Below are 15296 nucleotides of genomic sequence, written 5' to 3'. Positions count from 1 at the left end.
TATTATAGAGTTTCCTTAGAGGCACAAACAATTTAAGATGTTTATCGCAGAAATTTAACTTAAGTTGAAATGCCAAGAGATAGCACCAAGCAAAAGTTACCTTCAAAGCTAAGAAGGGATTCAAATATTCAAAACTTCTTATAATTCATGTTTCTTTGTTTCTAGAAAATAAAAATATTAGTTTTACATTCAGTAAATAGAAACTTGTAGTCACAAAATTTCCCTATAATAGCCACATGTTCTACAGACAAGAAAGCAGAATAAAATTGATTATCTTCAAATTATTACAGTAACTGAAATGTCACTTTTCTTTTTTTTTTTATTTTTTATTTTTTTATTAATTTATTCTTGTTACATCTCAATGTTTATCCCATCCCTTGTATCTTCCCATTCTTCCCCCCCCCCATTTTCCCATTATTCCCCTCCCCTATGACTGTTCCTGAGGGGGATTACCTCCCCCTGTATATGCTCATAGGGTATCAAGTCTCTTCTTGGCAACCTGCTGTCCTTCCTATGAGTGCTACCAGGTCTCCCCCTCCAGGGTACATGGTCAAATGTGAGGCACCAGAGTGCGTGAGAAAGTCATATCCCATTCTCCACTCAACTGTGGAGAATGTTCTGACCGTTGGCTAGATCTGGGTAGGGGCTTAAAGTTTACTGCTTGTATTGTCCTTGGCTGGTGCCTTAGTTTGAGTTGGACTCCTGGGCCCAAATCTGCCTATCATAATGTTCTACTTGTAGGTTTCTAGGACCCTCTGGATCCTTCTACTTTGCTATTCTCCCATGCATCTCTCATTTAGAGTCTCAATAGGATTTCCTCCCCTCTGTCCCAGTTTCCTGGTAAGTGAAGGCTTTCATGGGACATGCCCCTTGGTCTAGTATGCAGATATAAGTGAGTATATACTATTTGATTCTTTCTGCTTCTGGGTCTTAAGGCCAATTAAAGAAACCTTGGAACCTTACCCATTATATGATTACACAAAACAATCAAATCGGACCTGTTGGCCACCAGCTTTAAGAAAACCCAGCCTAGGGAAAAAACTAGGTTTAGGGATGCATGCATGGTCTTACTATAGAAATGCTTAGTCTGTCCTGATTATCACAGAATCAGAACAGAAGAATAGCCACATTTCATGTCTTTTTCAAATGCTCTGTTGAGCAGTTAGTTTGTCCTGCCTGTGTTGGAATAATTAATGTAGTTCATCTCTGTGCTCGCACAAGTATATGTGCACAAGCTTTACACAAATAACACAGTGCAAAGTGGAGTGAATTTGTTTTTACAAATAGTTTGAACTACCAAGGTATTAAATGTAAAAATATCCATTACATTATGTATCAGTTTACAATTTGCTATTCTGCCTCAATTTAACAAAATATAAATTGTAGTTCTCAATGGCCATCCTTTATCACTCTTCTTAGAATTTTTATGTTATCTGCACTTAGTATTGACATTATGATCTATTAACACATGTTCTTTCGTCTATTTCTGACAATAAAAATATGGTATAAGTTACAAGCACACATGTTAATTCAAGAATTATTTTCTGTTTGTCAGCACTTCTCCTTACATAAGATTTTTGCTGTTCTGGTTCCTATCAACAGCTATACTGGCCATGGTAATGGATGGATAGTTTTTTGTTTGTTTTGTTGTTGTTGTTGTTTTTTTTTGTTGTTTGTTTGTTTTGTTTTGTTTTTTGGTAGCCATCACAATTTCTGTAATGAGAACTTAACGTAGAAAAGCTAATATTTTGCCTATTTATGACAGTAGTCATGAACAGTTCCATTTTAACCTTTGTATATATGGTTCAGACCAATTAGTGGGGCATTTTGTTTATTTCTTTTTCTACTACTGTAATAGACCACTAAGGAAAAAGGGGAAAATATGCATTCAATCAAACCTTCTAATATTTTGGATAATAGTACTCTAATTTTGTCTACATGAGGCACATGGTCACTGTGTAAAAACTAACTAGTAATTATTTTGAAAACATCGTTTTCTGTGTTTGTAATTATAATTGCCTTTATTATCTGTTCTTATGAATTCTATTACTCACTAGGTATTCTAAGGGGAGAAAATGATAGAAGGAATGAAGGAAAGAAGGAGAGAAGGAAGGAGGGAGAGAAGGAAGGAGATGAAATTTTGACTTGGAGTTCAGCTTCTAGTATTTAGAAATTTAGCCTGTTTAGGATTTTACTTTATTTTGTTCTTTTACAAAATGGGATACCTTCTCTAGTCGTATTGAGAAAAGAACATTTCCCAGTTCATATTTGAAGATCATCAAATTCTCAAAGAATCTGCATACACATATGAGATGACTGAACTGGATATTTCATAATTTCAAATTATTTTTAGAGTAATACAGAGGAAGGAACAATTAAGTTCTCTTACATTCCAGAAGTTAATCAATTACTAAATAGTTTACATTGATCACCTGTTGTGCCAAACAGAGGTGTCTCTGGTATTAGAACAAAAATGCATTTCCTTCTAAAATCTCTACTCTCTAAGAGGTATCAAATAGTTTTGTTGAGTAGGAGAGGGGTTAATAACTGGTGCCTAGCATGTCTTGGCTCATGCCTAGGAAAATCAATTAATAGCAATGCAGTGATTAACAGCACCATGGGCACTGTTCCCAGCATCAATAATTTCCATTTTCACCACGGCAGGAATATCATAAAAGAAATACAATTTGTTATCCTGTAGTTAAGATTAGTGTTTTTGCCACCTCTTGGCAGCTTCAAAGACATTATAAATCATTGAGGGTCACAGCTTATGCTGTTTAGGTGAATATTACACTTTTGATTTTCAGCAAGGACATATTATTTCAAAATTTGTACCAAAAATACAGTGTGCACTTCTCTTCGAGTGAAATCAAGAAAGCATAATCGAACTCTCTTTTGTTCGAGAATTTAGTGTGGCTTGACTCCATAAGCAAAAATACCCGGTTACTTTGCTACCTCTGCATATGTCCTGCACAAGAGCCTTAAAGCATCTCTTTAGAACAAGGAGAAGGGAGAAGAAAGAAAGTTCACCTTAACTTATTTGAAAGTGGATACTACAACAAAACACTTAAGAAAAACCCATACCAATAATGTTTTTCTAACTATCCCAAGGTAATCTAGAAAGCAAGTGGATTACCTCATTCGTCACACCATCTGTATATAATGAATACTAATGGAGGTGGAGGCATCCTGCTCACATATACCACAAATGTCATTGTTTATAAACATAATATTAGTCCCATTCTATATTTGTGTATTATTGTGCTGAATTTCACCTTGATAGTTGTAACTGCAGGTGTCAAGCCTCTAATCTTTACATCAGCACTGATATTCACTTAGTGCCATTCCTCATTTTTATATCTAAAAATTCAGGCTTTGAAGAGCTTCAAAGAGCTCTATAATCTGGGTCAACAAACACCATTGCCCTCAAATAGTTCTAAAAATAATATTCCAGGAACAGACTCCAGTGGAAAGTTAACATCCGAACTCTCTGATTTTGCCTCCCAAGAAGAATATTCTGTGTAAAAATACAAAGCATGTGCTCTGTGGTACATTATTTTAAAAATATTTGAGCCATTTTTCCCTATTTTGTTCACTGGCCACCATGGGTCTCCACAGTTACATGCTTATATTAATCCTTGAAATTGTTACACAGGATTTCACTTTTTGTATTAAGCACTTTTTGAAATCTGAGAACATTGTAGAATTTTATGCCGTAAAAAGAGGCACAATATAGACATCGCACGTGGGCTTTTTATAATGCAAGGTTCTCTAGAGACAGAACTGATAGAATGAATATCATTACTACATAATTCAGATATGTGAGTAGGATTTATTTTAGTAGCTTTATTATGGTCAGACTCTTCCACAACGCCTTTTTCCCAAATGGAGAATCTAAGAATCCTGTAGTTGTTTGGTCCTCTAAATTGGATTTCTCAGCTGGTCTGAAGCATATGCCAGAATCCAGGAGACGAAGGACTGAACTTGATAGCAAGATTGAGGGCAAGCAGGAAAAAAAGCAAGCACTTCCTTCTTCCATGTCTGTAAATACCATCTCACATTCAAGGTATATTCCTATCTCAAAAGATCCTCTGACTTCACAATATTCAATCAAGAAAAATCCCGCAAGCCAGCTGTGGTGGCGCACGCCTTTAACTCCAGCACTCAGGAGGCAGTGGCAGGTGGATCGCTGCGAATTCGAGGCCAGCCTGGTCTACAAAGCAAGACTAGAACAACCAAGGAAACCCTGTCTCAAAAAACCAAAAAAAGAAAAAGAAAAAGAAAACTCTCCCACAGATGTACCTAGTCATTTGAGTTTTATTTAACATTATATGTAGTCAAGTTGAAGATGAAAATTATACCACAGTCTTTATTAAATTTGTTCCAATGTTCTGTTTCATAAAATGTAGCCCATTATTAAAATAATGATATTGCTATTAACATACTACATTTTTTATCAACATTTATTGCCTTTTTCTCTTTGTGAATGTTTGTGTTTCTTTTATTGAAAATAGGTTTTATCTTACAGTATATTTTTATTACTGTTTCCCAGCATCCAACTTGTCCCATATACTCTTCAAGTCCCCTGTTATCCAAACCTAACCTACACCATTTTTCTCTCTATTAGAAAGAAGCAGGCATCTAAAAAATAATAAGATCAAATAAAATAAGATACAATGAAACAAACAAAATTAAATGGGACAAAATAAACAGTGAAAAATTTAGCAAGTAAAATAGAGACACATGTTCACACACACAGAAATCCCATAAAAACACAAAAATGGAAACCATAACACACAAAGGACCTGTAAGGTAAAAAAAAAAAAAAAAAAAGTAAATTAAATTGAAATAAAAAATTAAAAGTCCTGACAAAGCATTATGAGACAGAAGAAAAATGATATTGAGTTCATTTTATGCTGGCCGTCTATTGCGGCACCTGTGGTCCACACGTAAGAGTGGTTTCTATGCCCAGTGAGATTTCATTGGAGAAAAAAAATTTTCCTTTGCAAGAGGTTTTCAATGGAAGATAGCTTCTAAGTTAGGAGTGGGAACTTGTGTTCACTATTTCTCTCAGCACTGGAACCCCACCTCCTACAGACTGTGTGTGGCCTGTGCATGCTCCTACAGTCTCTGTCAGTTCACATAATTTGTTTCCTTGTCCTTCCCCATTGCCCCTAGCTCTTTCTGCCTTCACTCTTGTGAGGTTCCTTGAATGATGTGAGGAGGGATTTTGTGGAGGCATCTCATTTAGGACTGAGTATTCCAAGGTTTCTCATTCTGTACTTTGTTCATCTGTGGTCACCCATTTGTTCTTACGTACTCTAGGAAACATGGAGGAGCAAAGACTGATCTGAGTATAGCATAATGTCATGAGGAGTTACTTTATTGCTATGTTCTTTTAGCACAGCAATAGTATTTGTATTTTACTAAGTACATAGGCTATGTGGTCTCAAGTTCTTTGCCACCCCAACAGTCTTGGGAATGGGTTTCATCTTATGGACTGGGTTGTAAACCAAATCAGATATTGATTGGTTAGTCCCACAACCTTTGTGCCACTACTGAACCAGCATATCTTGAAGGGAGATTGTCATTGCAGATCAAAGGGGTTTGGCAGGTTAATGTTCACTTGGTTCCTTTGATAGTGTGCAAACTAGCATCCATTATGATGAGCACAAGTTAGGAAGTCACCAGCTAGACTTCTCTGTGTCCAGGGAATTATATGTGTGTTGTCTTTAATAATAGGTCTTTATCATCAGTTTGTGGAAAGAAACCAATAGCATTGGCTGTTCCCACGCGGATCTTTCACAACATGAGTACATGTGACCCATTCCTGGAATTAAAGGCTTCATTTGGTGGCCAGATGTCTAGGTGAAGCTCTGTATCCTCCATTATTTGGTAATTCTATTTATATTGTCTTGATGTAAGGATATATTTTAATAATCTTCCATAGTAATGGATTTCTTTATGACTCCTCAAATGGCTCATTGTTTCAGTTGTGCCTCCATTGCTTCCTTCCTCACTCTCCTCTTTTTTTCCTCCTTGTTTAATCCTCACATACCAGTTTCCTCTAACCATACTTTTCTTTCTTCTTTCTAGGAGAGCCATCCCTCCTCGGACTCCAGTCTATACCTAACTTTTCTTGTCATACAGATTGTAGCTTACTTATTGAGGACTGTACAGCTAATATTGTGATGTATATTAAATCTGCATAGTTTAAAAACATAGGCAAATGAGTGAGCTAACCCAGAAGCAGAAAGACTCAAATGGTATATACTCACTTATATCTGCATACTAGCCCAAGGGGCATGTCCCACGAAAGCCTTCACTTACCAGGAAACTGGGACAGAGGGGAGGACATCCTATTGGGACTGTAGATGAGAGAAGCATGGGAGAATAGCAAAGTAGAAGGATCCAGAGGGTCCTAGAAACCTACAAGTAGAACATTATGATAGGCAGATTTGGGCCCAGGAGTCCCACTCAAACTAAGGCACCAGCCAAGGACAATACAGGAGGTAAACTTTAAACCCCTACCCAGATCTAGCCAATGGGCAGAACATTCTCCACAGTTGAGTGGAGAGTGGGGATGACTTTCACACGAACTCTGGTGCCTCATATTTGACCATGTCCCCTGGAGGGGGAGACCTGGAGTCACTCAGAGGAAGGATAGCAGGTTACCAAGAAGAGACTTGATATCCTATGAGCATATATAGGGGGAGGTAATCCCCCTCAGGAACAGACATAGGGGAGGGGAATAATGGGAAAATGGGGGGGGGGAGGGAAGAATGGGAGGATACAAGGGATGGGATAACCATTGAGATGTAACAAGGGTAAATTAATAAAAAAATTAAAAAAAAACATATGCAGCCTATCATCCAACACAGCCAAAATATAAAATAATTCAGTCAACAGGAAATTTTGTCCAGTTACCTTTGACCATACTCAGTCTTCTACTTCCCCATTTGTATCTAATTCCAAAACTGCTTTGTATCTAACACATAACAAACAAATTTATTCTCCACTTTCACATATTTTGTGACAACAATGTTACACCAATGAATTTACACAGCATATAACTTTATATTTTGTATTTTTCACTTACTAATCTTCAAGAAATTCTAAATAGGAATAAAAGGTTGGATACCCATTGTGAATTTTGTAAGGCTCAATTTAGAAAAGATTTAAAATCTTTTTGAATTGATATGTAGAATAAATGAAATTTTTATCAATCTTATTCTAGATTTTACATTAAATTCATAAGCTCTACATTAGCTAAAATTATTTCTAATAAATTAATATTGTGGAAATCATCACTCTGTCTGATAAATTTACAGTAGTCATCACAGGGACTGTCATGTGGGCCAATGGAAGAAAGTAAATGATTCACAGATAAATATGTGAATAAGTTTGTATTATTATTGTAAAAAGTTGATTCCAATGTAGGTAACAGGCTTTTGAAGAAATGATGTAGGTCTGCTTGAAAATCCCATAGACAGAAAAATAAATGCAACCTTATCTAAATTTCATACATGTAAGTTTTGTGTCAAAATGAATATTAAATTAAGTAAAATTCTAAACAATAGAATTTTAAAGAAAAAAATCTTAGCAGAAAAAAAAACTTCAAGGCTTACTTCTAAGCATAGTTGAGACTTAGCACTTAACTCATTTTTGATGGATTTGACTTGTTTTTTTCAACTTTTTTTCTGGTTCTTTGTGAATTTCACATCATGTGTTCATATATCCCAATCCCAGTCATCTACTCATCCCCTCGGACTTGACCTCAACCCTTGCAACCTCCTTCCCAAAAGAAAAAAAAAGAGAGATAATCTCATTTTGGAAATTGTACAGTGTCACTGTGTGCACTGATATGTCCTTTTGTCTACACTCATTTGCCTGCAAAGGTTTATTACAGTGGTCTGGTAAGAAGCTTTTGGTTTTTGCTGCACTAGCAATACTGAAACTGGGACTGCTCTCAGATATACTGTTGTTCCCCTGTGTCATGGAGATTCTGTAGTTTTGATCTGTAGGACTGGTCCCTTCAAGTGTTCTAGCAATTCATCAATGGGGTAGATATTGGGGTATGCCAACTTGAAGCCCTGGATCTGGGCCTGAGAGATGTCTGACCTGGTAAGCCCACCAGCTCTCCCACGCCCACACCACCAGGATGCACTCTCCAACCTTGCCCCAGGTAGATCACTCAATGCTGCAGTCAGCAAGGTGCAGAGCCAGCTCTTCTGCTCTCACTTCCTTGCAGATGGCCCATGTGCAAGCCCTGCAATCAGGACCAGCTATAGTTTGTTGCCTATAAGAGGTGTAGGGTCCTTCTCTCTTCTGTGTTGCAGCTGACGAAGGGTAGGGCCAGTTTATTGCACTCTAATGACCCCTAAGCCAATTTTTCCACCTGCTTGCTCCTCTTCTCCCACCACCAGGGTCAGTTCTACTGTGCTGCTCAGACAAAGAGCAGGCCCACTCTTCAAGTGCAGCAGCAGGTGAGGGGCATGGTCAGCTCTCCAGCTCTAAGGAGATGTGAGTAAACCTGCCCAAGGATGTAAGGTCAGAATAGCTAGGCCTCCCACTCATCTCTCATGCAATTATGTGAGCAAAGGAGAGATGTCATTCTACCTTGCCCTTTGACACCTGTGACAGGCAGGAGAGCTGGACCTTGGGTCATGAAAGCAGGAGAGCTGGTCCTTCACCTCATCTATTGGGGCACTAAGGAGAGCAGGCTCTGCACCTCACTTGGGCAGCACAGTAGAGATGACCCTGGTGGCAGGGGCATGAGTGAACTGGACTGTGAAGGAATGATTGGGGGAGAACTGACCCTACATCTTGTCTTCTGGGCAGCAATGTGGGATTTGAACTTATTGATGGTAAGAAATCACAGTAGACAAGTCATTATCTTTGGAAAGCATGTCTTCTATTTCTTGTTCTCTCTGTGGGTCTCTCTGTCTCAGCCTCTCTCTCTCTCTCTCTCTCTCTCTCTCTCTCTCTCTCTCTCTCTCTCTCTCTCCTCTCTCTCTCTCTCTCTCTCTCTCTCTCTCTCTCTCTCCTCTCTCTCTCTCTCTCTCTCTGTCCAACCAATGCCATAACTTCTTGGCAGTATATGATATTGCTTTGCTATTTTCATTGTCATTACTGCTCTTTAAAGTGATTTCCAAATTTTAAAATACTACATCTTGAGGACACATATTTATTTAAAGTTTAATTTTTGGGGCTGGAGAGATAGCTCAGTGGTTAAGAGCACCATCTGTTCTTCCAGAGGTCTTGAGTTTAAATCCCAGCAACCACATGGTGGCTCATAACCATCTATCATGAGGTCTTGTTCCCTCTTCTGATGTGCAGGTGTACATGCAGGCAGAACACTGTATATGTAATTTTCATGTCAACGTGGACTGGGGAGCCTGTGTAGAAATTTATTTTTAAGTTATCACATGACAAACTCTACCTAGGACAAGTCAGCGTAACGTCAGTGGCAAAGTTGTAATGTAGCTAATCACACAACAGAGTAAGAGAAGGGAATCTTGATGGCCCGATGAATTGGAAAGAATGAACAGGCAGGAATGGCAGAGATTGTTTCTAAAACAAATTATCAGGCAAGCTGCTATACCACACTATTCTGCTTTGAATATATGTCCACTAAAGGTAGTCATGTTTCCATCCACCTCCTCTCACAGTTTTCATGAACACTTGCTGTTCAGTTGTCATTGTCCAAATAAACTTTCAAAGCAGAAGTGTATTCCTTCGTATTTTGAAACTTACATCTTCTTTCACTACCAATTGGGTTATAGGTTATTCTATGTCTTGTCCTTCTCTTCACGTATGAAATAATATTCTTATCTTTATGTCTCTAGTATATTACCCCATTCCCTAAAAATTTCCAATTTTACCCATCTCCTTGTTTTCTCCGTATATCCAAATCCTCCATCTTTCATTATGTCTGTCCTAATCGTATTTGTCAAATGGACTTCCTGATGGCGACTCTCTATGGCACCCTTTGTCTTTATGTGTGTGGATATGTCTGTGCACTTACACGACTGTAGTGAGTAGGGATGTGCAAGAGCGCAGGTCTTAGGCTTGTATGTTCTCAGCTGGTGTTTTACTTCATCATCTCCTTGTCATGACACAAGGTGTTTCATTGATTCAGAAACCCAGCATTTCTGCTAAGCTGGCTGGCCAGTTAGTTCCCCGGATCCCTGGACGCTAAGTACGGAAGCAGCAGCTATGTACTGAGACAGCACCTATGAACAGGCATGTTGGGCTTTTGACATTCTCGGATTTAACTGTAATGTTAATTTCTGTATGTTACTCATTAAACTAGCTCCTTACCAGCCTCAGCCTTAGAGTACTGTACACCACAAACTACTCTAGTATTATTAATTGCCCTATGTTTAAATGTTGGCAATTTATTTAAAACTCCACATTTGCGAGAAAATGATAAAAAATACATATGAAATGCTAAAGTTTTCTTATTTGATGTATATTTCTTATGTATGTATAACTGCACACAATGTGATGCTTGAGATTAATATATTTCAGTTGAGTTTTAATTAATTTTAAGTCAGCATATAGGCAAATGGGTTTCATAATGATATTTCATAGGTATTTATCAATAAATTTTGTTTTTACCTGCCCAGTTCCCTTTCTTCCTTCTTTTTTTTATCTCTTTCCACTCCCCAGAATATAAACCTTTTCTGCATTTGTGCCACCTGCATTATATTGCCCTGTTTTTTATTTCCTCTCTTCTTCCTTAAAGTCTCCCTGGAGTCTTATGGCTCTTTACAGTTTTGGGACTCACATATAAACACACACACACACACACACACACACACACACATACACAAACCATGTAAGAGAAAAGTCTTTATATCTGTCATTTTGTATATATCTTATTTCACTTGATGTCAAAAATTTTAGTTTCATTTTGCCTGAAAATTCATAATCTCATCTTGTTTCATGGCAGAGCAAAATTCCATTGCACATATATCTGCCCATTTCTTTACCTTGTCAGGTACTGGTGGGCATCTAAGATGATTTCACTTGCTAATTTTTATGCAAAGTGCATCAATAAACATGGGTATAAAATTATTTCTTTGGTATATTGACTTAGATTACTTCAGGTATATACTCAGTCATAGTTCAACTGAGTCTATGGCTGTTCTGCATTTAGTTTTTTGAAAATTCTTCCTACTGATTTCCTGCTGGCTACACCAGATCACATCCTGACCAGCAGTAAGTAAAGGTTCTTTCCCCACCCACAACAGCCCTTATTGTCGCTTGTTTTCTTGAAAACAGTCATTGCAACTGGACTTATGTGCCATTTTAATTTAAATTTCTCTAATTATTAAGGATTTTGAAAACCTTTTTACAAATATGTGGACCAATTGTATCTTCTCTGTGAAAATTCTTCACTTCACTGGGCACATTTATTGTTTGGATAATTTGGCTCAAAGCATTTTTTCCTTCAGTTCTTTTCATATTCTAAATACCAATCTGTTTGACATAGAGTTGGCAAATGCTGATTTTCCATAGTATAGTCTGATTCTTGACTCTGGCAATGATTTCCATTGATGTACAGACACTATTTATCTGGATATAATACCACTTGTTGAAGTCTGAAATCGTTCTATATCATATTACATAGCAATATTTCAATGGCATTTTAAAGTCATGTAGATCACTGGGACAGGGTAGACACCACACAGAGTATGACACTTTAGTTTTCTTTACAAAGGTGCTTTAAAAAAGACACAAAGTAGAAAGTAGTGCTGGGAAAACTGGCTATCCATACATAGAAAAATAAAACCTGATCCCTACCTTTCACTCCACAGTATTTAATTGAAAATGGAATTTGTTATTGACGAAATTCTGACTTTTGAAACTATTCAAGAAAATATGGATAAAGATATAGGCATAGGCAAAGTATTTCTCTTCAATTTATTTTTATTACAAGATGTTATCAATATTTTGATTAATATATCCAAATGGTTGATAAACCACTATGTGATATTCTATTACAGTGGGTTATTGGAAAGGATTACAGTGTGTGTGTGTGTGTGTGTGTGTGGGTGGGTGTGTGTGTGTGTGTGTTAAGTCTAAGTCATCAGAAATCTGACCCTGATAAGCCCCACGGAACTCGCACCACAGTGACCACAGTGTTGTAGCTTGGATAAACCATGAAATGTGTGATTTAGCACTTCGCGTGATTACTGTGATTCACACATATTTGAATTCATGCTGATGCTCTGTGCTAAATTCAGTTCAATGCCAAGATTCTGAATTTTTCCCTTTTCCGTTGATCTACTTGTTGTGGTTGGAGACTACAGGCAGCTGCTGTGCATGTTTGTTGATAACAAGAGATGTTTAGTGCTCTGTTTTCCAGTTTGTCTTGTTTTAAAGCCTCCACGGTAATCAGCTTATCTGTATGTGGCTCTGACACTATGAGATTATCTTAACCACTGGAGTTTACTCCTTCCATCATGGATATAAAGTCTTATGACTAGGCACACAGTGGTGCTGACAAGACAAGGCATCTTTCCTGCTCTGTAATGGCAATCTAGCTCAAAGCCCTGTGTGTGTGTGTGTGTGTGTGTGTGTGTGTGTGTGTGTGTGTGTGTTTAATTGAAAATTGCATAATTTCTCCTTAGAGGTGGTTCTACAGGAATGGGGGTGGGCAGAGGCTCACTCTTAATACCCACATATACTTTGTTTTCCCTAAAGTTTTAATCCAACTTGTCCTCTATGCTTAGAATGATGTTGTGCTTTTCTTTTCTATTTAGGTCTAATATAATGAACTTATTTTTATTTTGCACTTAATACCTAGCCATATACTAAATATATTTTCTTAAAATTGATTTCTTTGTCTAAACATATCTTACCAAAGCTGATGTTGCCTGCTGCTTGCTTTAAGTGGTGTACACATTTTGTTCTGTTTGTCCAGTGAAATGGCTAGGGCCTAGCAATGATATCCAATTCACAAAGTGGCAATGTGCCTGTGTCTGGTAATGGAGGTCAATCAGAGGGTAACATATTAAACAGTGTGAAAGACACTCCAGAGAGACTCTTTGTGATTGGGTACAGAACATTCTAATCCTGGTCCCCAGGCTTTACAACATCCTCATGAGTGTTTCATCCTGCTATGGCCTATGTTTATTTCCCAACACACATCCTGAGATTACAAAAATATAATAGGATGTAATAAGGCACAGCATTTATGACTAGCTTTTGCTATCCTAATTATGTATTATCAGGGATATGCGTCCATGTGTTAGAGGCAGGCACATCCTAGTTTGGGTTCTAGTTTTAGAGGCATACCCCTAAGAAGTATCAGTTACTGTAAAGGGGATAATGAACAGAAAACCTATTTTCACTTTTTTTTTTTTTTTAATTTCACTATGTGCTTGTTTTCTTGAACTGCTTTCATTCATGAGTTTTTCTTTCTTTCTTTCTTTCTTTTGACATTTTTTAAATCATGCTTTTATTTTTGTGCTTTTTTATTATAGAAAACATGTACTTTCTAAATTTTAACATATACATTTATATTATTATACTTGAATAAAATAAACTACATATAGCAGGAAGAACCATGAGACAATCAGGAGTTGTGTAAATGTTACATTCACAGTGATTTGACTATTTGCTTTTGTCAAACTGGAAGAAAGCATCTTTCTATCTTGTTCGGCCTAAAATTCTGAATGAACACCAATATCTATCATATCTCATCTCTAGTAACTTAAAACATCTATCTTTATCTAAAAACATCTTAACCCCTAACCAACTAAGCTTAATTGTAAGACTAAACTATGTGGTCTTCAACCACTTCAGAGACTTGAAAAGGGATAAACTTAAATACCTGAGTGCATCTGGAGTACAGATTAGCAGTTTCCAAAGTGAAAAAAAATGACAGAGACAGTTTACTGCCTGAACAGTCTCCCAAAATTCTCTATAATGTTGGAGCATCATCTTCAGCCTTCTGGCCCAGTATCTCTGACAGACATATTTGCAAGGCAAGAACTGTTGACGACTTGTTTTACCCTGTCTTTTGCAGAGTTCGGCCTTCAACTCTGCCTGCTTCAAATCGCCATGGATTAATGCTTGTGAAAAGTGCAAACTGAAAAGGAATGTATTTATCAAGAAGTAATGACCATCATTTCTCTAATGTTTCATTCTTCATTGTGGTACAACTTCTAGCAACAGTCTGAATTCCTTGTGATGTCAAAAGAATGCCACAGTTATAACTAGACATTCATATGCTTGATGATAGATAGATAGATAGATAGATAGATATAATGTTCATGGCTTTAAATGTGTAAATAAATATATATGTATATGTATGTATGTAAAATACTGAATAATGTCAAAGTATTTCCTCTGTCTTATTTTCATAATCACTTAATAAGGAACACAACAATTAACACAGAATATGGATGTGTCTACACCCAAGAAAAACCAGACATCAGATACGTGTGTTGTAGTTAAATGAATATACAGTTTACAGCCAGATGTTCATCTATGATTCCTTCCTTCCAGCTGTCTAGACATGAGAAACTTTCCTCCACCACATTCTCCCATGAGAATGTCCTGAACCTTGATGCCTGGGCCCAGAAACCCCATAAATAAATGACTGTGGTCTGAAACTTCTGAAAGCAGAATCCAAATGTTCTTCTCACTGAAAACATTTTTCTTGTTTAAATGTTCACGTCAAGGAAAAACTGAATAATGCATTTAGAGAGAGTTGTGGAGATTTCCTATCCTTCCCTCAGTATCCACATATGGAACCATTCAGAAAATTCTAGGACAAAGTTATTTGGAGATCTTTAAGCAGGTAGGCCTTACCCATGATGGAAATTACTCATGACTAATGGTAATTAGGTTTTTTTTTAGGAATCACTTCAACTCTCTAGCTACACTCCTCTCCAAGTATTGTATAAGTAAAAACCTCTAAATATGCTTCTGTCTTTGAAATGACGAGGCCCAATCTGAAGCAATCTATGGGGATCTCATCACTGGACATCATGTAGTACAAATGAAAATCAAACTTAATATGGTAGCAATTCCTTGCTACAGGATCGAATCCAGTGTCAGCTTGTAATATACAGAGGGTACTCAAAACAAAACAAAATACCTTGAGGTCTTTATTGGACAATTCATGCCAGGACCAGTGACAAACAAAAAATATGTATTCTCCAGTACCACAGTACATTTGTAAATGATTTACAATGATTTATACTCATTGTTGATCCCCAACTTGCTTCTAATAGTAGTAAAGAAAGACTTCTTCATGCCAGTAACTATTGCTTGAT

General features: G+C 37.2%; 1 protein-coding gene and 1 non-coding gene across 2 annotated transcripts in view; one reads left to right on the top strand and one right to left on the bottom strand.

Moving 5' to 3' along the window:
- The window catches only part of LOC127194899 (heat shock protein HSP 90-alpha-like), a 477387-nt gene that overhangs the window by 160399 nt on the left and 301692 nt on the right, over window positions 1-15296 (top strand). The window lies entirely within an intron of this gene.
- Window positions 1001-1130, bottom strand: LOC127194981 (small nucleolar RNA SNORA72). The gene has a single exon (XR_007831351.1). It is a non-coding gene; the product is annotated as a small nucleolar RNA SNORA72 (small nucleolar RNA).

Source organism: Acomys russatus, chromosome 10, assembly GCF_903995435.1.
Source record: "Acomys russatus chromosome 10, mAcoRus1.1, whole genome shotgun sequence".
Classification (NCBI taxonomy): Eukaryota; Metazoa; Chordata; class Mammalia; order Rodentia; family Muridae; genus Acomys; species Acomys russatus.
The sequence above is the reverse complement of the archived record's forward strand: the minus strand, read 5'-3'. Positions and strand labels throughout refer to the sequence as shown.